This window comes from Eucyclogobius newberryi, unplaced genomic scaffold (genome assembly GCF_026437365.1).
Source record: "Eucyclogobius newberryi isolate DKJ021-1_F unplaced genomic scaffold, fEucNew1.0.hap1 SCAF_11, whole genome shotgun sequence".
NCBI lineage: Eukaryota > Metazoa > Chordata > Actinopteri > Gobiiformes > Gobiidae > Eucyclogobius > Eucyclogobius newberryi.
The window spans coordinates 11,702,250-11,708,249 of record NW_027315735.1 but is presented as its reverse complement, the minus strand read 5'-3'; positions in this window follow the sequence as shown (position 1 = coordinate 11,708,249).

The following is a 6,000-nucleotide window of genomic DNA, read 5'->3' as shown; positions in this document are numbered from 1 at the left end:
TCGATCGATCTTTGCAAAGTAAATAAGTATTCAACTGCGGACTCTTGGTTGACATTGCCATCCCTCTGAACTTTAGAAGCATGCGCTTTGGCCTCAAAACTCCTCCTACTTTTGGCGGCAGGAAAAAAAGGCTACAACCCATACACACGCACAAGAAAAGGTTCCGATGGCGCTGTGTTACGTTATAGAAGAAACGCTCAAATAAGCTCTATTTTCAGAATCAAAAAGGTTTTCTGGCAATTGTCAGTGAACAAAATTCCCAAACTACAAGCGTACTTGGGTGGTAAGGAGCAGCATAGCATTTTAGCCTAAGTCCAAGATGTTTATAACACATGAGATTATTCAGCAACGCCTTGACAGGGATGACTAATGAGGCCAAAGAGTTCTTTTGGGGTCTCCCCACGTAGATTTAAATCCTGAGAGTAATGGCTTCTTCTGCTCAAGTGTGTGATGGGATTGTGTTTACTTTGCCAGTGCCCCATTTTTAAGCCTATGGCTTTTGATTTCTTTCGATCGATCGATCGATCTTTGCAAAGTAAATAAGTATTCAACTGCGGACTCTTGGTTGACATTGCCATCCCTCTGAACTTTAGAAGCATGCGCTTTGGCCTCAAAACTCCTCCTACTTTTGGCGGCAGGAAAAAAAGGCTACAACCCATACACACGCACAAGAAAAGGTTCCGATGGCGCTGTGTTACGTTATGGAAGAAACGCTCAAATAAGCTCTATTTTCAGAATCAAAAAGGTTTTCTGGCAATTGTCAGTGAACAAAATTCCCAAACTACAAGCGTACTTGGGTGGTAAGGTGCAGCATAGCATTTTAGCCTAAGTCCAAGATGTTTATAACACATGAGATTATTCAGCAACGCCTTGACAGGGATGACTAATGAGGCCAAAGAGTTCTTTTGGGGTCTCCCCACGTAGATTTAAATCCTGAGAGTAATGGCTTCTTCTGCTCAAGTGTGTGATGGGATTTTGTTTACTTTGCCAGTGCCCCATTTTTAAGCCTATGGCTTTTGATTTCTTTCGATCGATCGATCGATCTTTGCAAAGTAAATAAGTATTCAACTGCGGACTCTTGGTTGACATTGCCATCCCTCTGAACTTTAGAAGCATGCGCTTTGGCCTCAAAACTCCTCCTACTTTTGGCGGCAGGAAAAAAAGGCTACAACCCATACACACGCACAAGAAAAGGTTCCGATGGCGCTGTGTTACGTTATAGAAGAAACGCTCAAATAAGATCTATTTTCAGAATCAAAAAGGTTTTCTGGCAATTGTCAGTGAACAAAATTCCCAAACTACAAGCGTACTTGGGTGGTAAGGTGCAGCATAGCATTTTAGCCTAAGTCCAAGATGTTTATAACACATGAGATTATTCAGCAACGCCTTGACAGGGATGACTAATGAGGCCAAAGAGTTCTTTTGGGGTCTCCCCACGTAGATTTAAATCCTGAGAGTAATGGCTTCTTCTGCTCAAGTGTGTGATGGGATTGTGTTTACTTTGCCAGTGCCCCATTTTTAAGCCTATGGCTTTTGATTTCTTTCGATCGATCGATCGATCTTTGCAAAGTAAATAAGTATTCAACTGCGGACTCTTGGTTGACATTGCCATCCCTCTGAACTTTAGAAGCATGCGCTTTGGCCTCAAAACTCCTCCTACTTTTGGCGGCAGGAAAAAAAGGCTACAACCCATACACACGCACAAGAAAAGGTTCCGATGGCGCTGTGTTACGTTATAGAAGAAACGCTCAAATAAGCTCTATTTTCAGAATCAAAAAGGTTTTCTGGCAATTGTCAGTGAACAAAATTCCCAAACTACAAGCGTACTTGGGTGGTAAGGTGCAGCATAGCATTTTAGCCTAAGTCCAAGATGTTTATAACACATGAGATTATTCAGCAACGCCTTGACAGGGATGACTAATGAGGCCAAAGAGTTCTTTTGGGGTCTCCATACGTAGATTTAAATCCTGAGAGTAATGGCTTCTTCTGCTCAAGTGTGTGATGGGATTTTGTTTACTTTGCCAGTGCCCCATTTTTAAGCCTATGGCTTTTGATTTCTTTCGATCGATCGATCGATCTTTGCAAAGTAAATAAGTATTCAACTGCGGACTCTTGGTTGACATTGCCATCCCTCTGAACTTTAGAAGCATGCGCTTTGGCCTCAAAACTCCTCCTACTTTTGGCGGCAGGAAAAAAAGGCTACAACCCATACACACGCACAAGAAAAGGTTCCGATGGCGCTGTGTTACGTTATAGAAGAAACGCTCAAATAAGCTCTATTTTCAGAATCAAAAAGGTTTTCTGGCAATTGTCAGTGAACAAAATTCCCAAACTACAAGCGTACTTGGGTGGTAAGGTGCAGCATAGCATTTTAGCCTAAGTCCAAGATGTTTATAACACATGAGATTATTCAGCAACGCCTTGACAGGGATGACTAATGAGGCCAAAGAGTTCTTTTGGGGTCTCCCCACGTAGATTTAAATCCTGAGAGTAATGGCTTCTTCTGCTCAAGTGTGTGATGGGATTTTGTTTACTTTGCCAGTGCCCCATTTTTAAGCCTATGGCTTTTGATTTCTTTCGATCGATCGATCGATCTTTGCAAAGTAAATAAGTATTCAACTGCGGACTCTTGGTTGACATTGCCATCCCTCTGAACTTTAGAAGCATGCGCTTTGGCCTCAAAACTCCTCCTACTTTTGGCGGCAGGAAAAAAAGGCTACAACCCATACACACGCACAAGAAAAGGTTCCGATGGCGCTGTGTTACGTTATAGAAGAAACGCTCAAATAAGCTCTATTTTCAGAATCAAAAAGGTTTTCTGGCAATTGTCAGTGAACAAAATTCCCAAACTACAAGCGTACTTGGGTGGTAAGGTGCAGCATAGCATTTTAGCCTAAGTCCAAGATGTTTATAACACATGAGATTATTCAGCAACGCCTTGACAGGGATGACTAATGAGGCCAAAGAGTTCTTTTGGGGTCTCCCCACGTAGATTTAAATCCTGAGAGTAATGGCTTCTTCTGCTCAAGTGTGTGATGGGATTGTGTTTACTTTGCCAGTGCCCCATTTTTAAGCCTATGGCTTTTGATTTCTTTCGATCGATCGATCGATCTTTGCAAAGTAAATAAGTATTCAACTGCGGACTCTTGGTTGACATTGCCATCCCTCTGAACTTTAGAAGCATGCGCTTTGGCCTCAAAACTCCTCCTACTTTTGGCGGCAGGAAAAAAAGGCTACAACCCATACACACGCACAAGAAAAGGTTCCGATGGCGCTGTGTTACGTTATAGAAGAAACGCTCAAATAAGCTCTATTTTCAGAATCAAAAAGGTTTTCTGGCAATTGTCAGTGAACAAAATTCCCAAACTACAAGCGTACTTGGGTGGTAAGGTGCAGCATAGCATTTTAGCCTAAGTCCAAGATGTTTATAACACATGAGATTATTCAGCAACGCCTTGACAGGGATGACTAATGAGGCCAAAGAGTTCTTTTGGGGTCTCCCCACGTAGATTTAAATCCTGAGAGTAATGGCTTCTTCTGCTCAAGTGTGTGATGGGATTTTGTTTACTTTGCCAGTGCCCCATTTTTAAGCCTATGGCTTTTGATTTCTTTCGATCGATCGATCGATCTTTGCAAAGTAAATAAGTATTCAACTGCGGACTCTTGGTTGACATTGCCATCCCTCTGAACTTTAGAAGCATGCGCTTTGGCCTCAAAACTCCTCCTACTTTTGGCGGCAGGAAAAAAAGGCTACAACCCATACACACGCACAAGAAAAGGTTCCGATGGCGCTGTGTTACGTTATAGAAGAAACGCTCAAATAAGCTCTATTTTCAGAATCAAAAAGGTTTTCTGGCAATTGTCAGTGAACAAAATTCCCAAACTACAAGCGTACTTGGGTGGTAAGGTGCAGCATAGCATTTTAGCCTAAGTCCAAGATGTTTATAACACATGAGATTATTCAGCAACGCCTTGACAGGGATGACTAATGAGGCCAAAGAGTTCTTTTGGGGTCTCCCCACGTAGATTTAAATCCTGAGAGTAATGGCTTCTTCTGCTCAAGTGTGTGATGGGATTTTGTTTACTTTGCCAGTGCCCCATTTTTAAGCCTATGGCTTTTGATTTCTTTCGATCGATCGATCGATCTTTGCAAAGTAAATAAGTATTCAACTGCGGACTCTTGGTTGACATTGCCATCCCTCTGAACTTTAGAAGCATGCGCTTTGGCCTCAAAACTCCTCCTACTTTTGGCGGCAGGAAAAAAAGGCTACAACCCATACACACGCACAAGAAAAGGTTCCGATGGCGCTGTGTTACGTTATAGAAGAAACGCTCAAATAAGCTCTATTTTCAGAATCAAAAAGGTTTTCTGGCAATTGTCAGTGAACAAAATTCCCAAACTACAAGCGTACTTGGGTGGTAAGGAGCAGCATAGCATTTTAGCCTAAGTCCAAGATGTTTATAACACATGAGATTATTCAGCAACGCCTTGACAGGGATGACTAATGAGGCCAAAGAGTTCTTTTGGGGTCTCCCCACGTAGATTTAAATCCTGAGAGTAATGGCTTCTTCTGCTCAAGTGTGTGATGGGATTTTGTTTACTTTGCCAGTGCCCCATTTTTAAGCCTATGGCTTTTGATTTCTTTCGATCGATCGATCGATCTTTGCAAAGTAAATAAGTATTCAACTGCGGACTCTTGGTTGACATTGCCATCCCTCTGAACTTTAGAAGCATGCGCTTTGGCCTCAAAACTCCTCCTACTTTTGGCGGCAGGAAAAAAAGGCTACAACCCATACACACGCACAAGAAAAGGTTCCGATGGCGCTGTGTTACGTTATAGAAGAAACGCTCAAATAAGCTCTATTTTCAGAATCAAAAAGGTTTTCTGGCAATTGTCAGTGAACAAAATTCCCAAACTACAAGCGTACTTGGGTGGTAAGGAGCAGCATAGCATTTTAGCCTAAGTCCAAGATGTTTATAACACATGAGATTATTCAGCAACGCCTTGACAGGGATGACTAATGAGGCCAAAGAGTTCTTTTGGGGTCTCCCCACGTAGATTTAAATCCTGAGAGTAATGGCTTCTTCTGCTCAAGTGTGTGATGGGATTTTGTTTACTTTGCCAGTGCCCCATTTTTAAGCCTATGGCTTTTGATTTCTTTCGATCGATCGATCGATCTTTGCAAAGTAAATAAGTATTCAACTGCGGACTCTTGGTTGACATTGCCATCCCTCTGAACTTTAGAAGCATGCGCTTTGGCCTCAAAACTCCTCCTACTTTTGGAGGCAGGAAAAAAAGGCTACAACCCATACACACGCACAAGAAAAGGTTCCGATGGCGCTGTGTTACGTTATGGAAGAAACGCTCAAATAAGCTCTATTTTCAGAATCAAAAAGGTTTTCTGGCAATTGTCAGTGAACAAAATTCCCAAACTACAAGCGTACTTGGGTGGTAAGGTGCAGCATAGCATTTTAGCCTAAGTCCAAGATGTTTATAACACATGAGATTATTCAGCAACGCCTTGACAGGGATGACTAATGAGGCCAAAGAGTTCTTTTGGGGTCTCCCCACGTAGATTTAAATCCTGAGAGTAATGGCTTCTTCTGCTCAAGTGTGTGATGGGATTGTGTTTACTTTGCCAGTGCCCCATTTTTAAGCCTATGGCTTTTGATTTCTTTCGATCGATCGATCGATCTTTGCAAAGTAAATAAGTATTCAACTGCGGACTCTTGGTTGACATTGCCATCCCTCTGAACTTTAGAAGCATGCGCTTTGGCCTCAAAACTCCTCCTACTTTTGGCGGCAGGAAAAAAAGGCTACAACCCATACACACGCACAAGAAAAGGTTCCGATGGCGCTGTGTTACGTTATGGAAGAAACGCTCAAATAAGCTCTATTTTCAGAATCAAAAAGGTTTTCTGGCAATTGTCAGTGAACAAAATTCCCAAACTACAAGCGTACTTGGGTGGTAAGGTGCAGCATAGCATTTTAGCCTAAG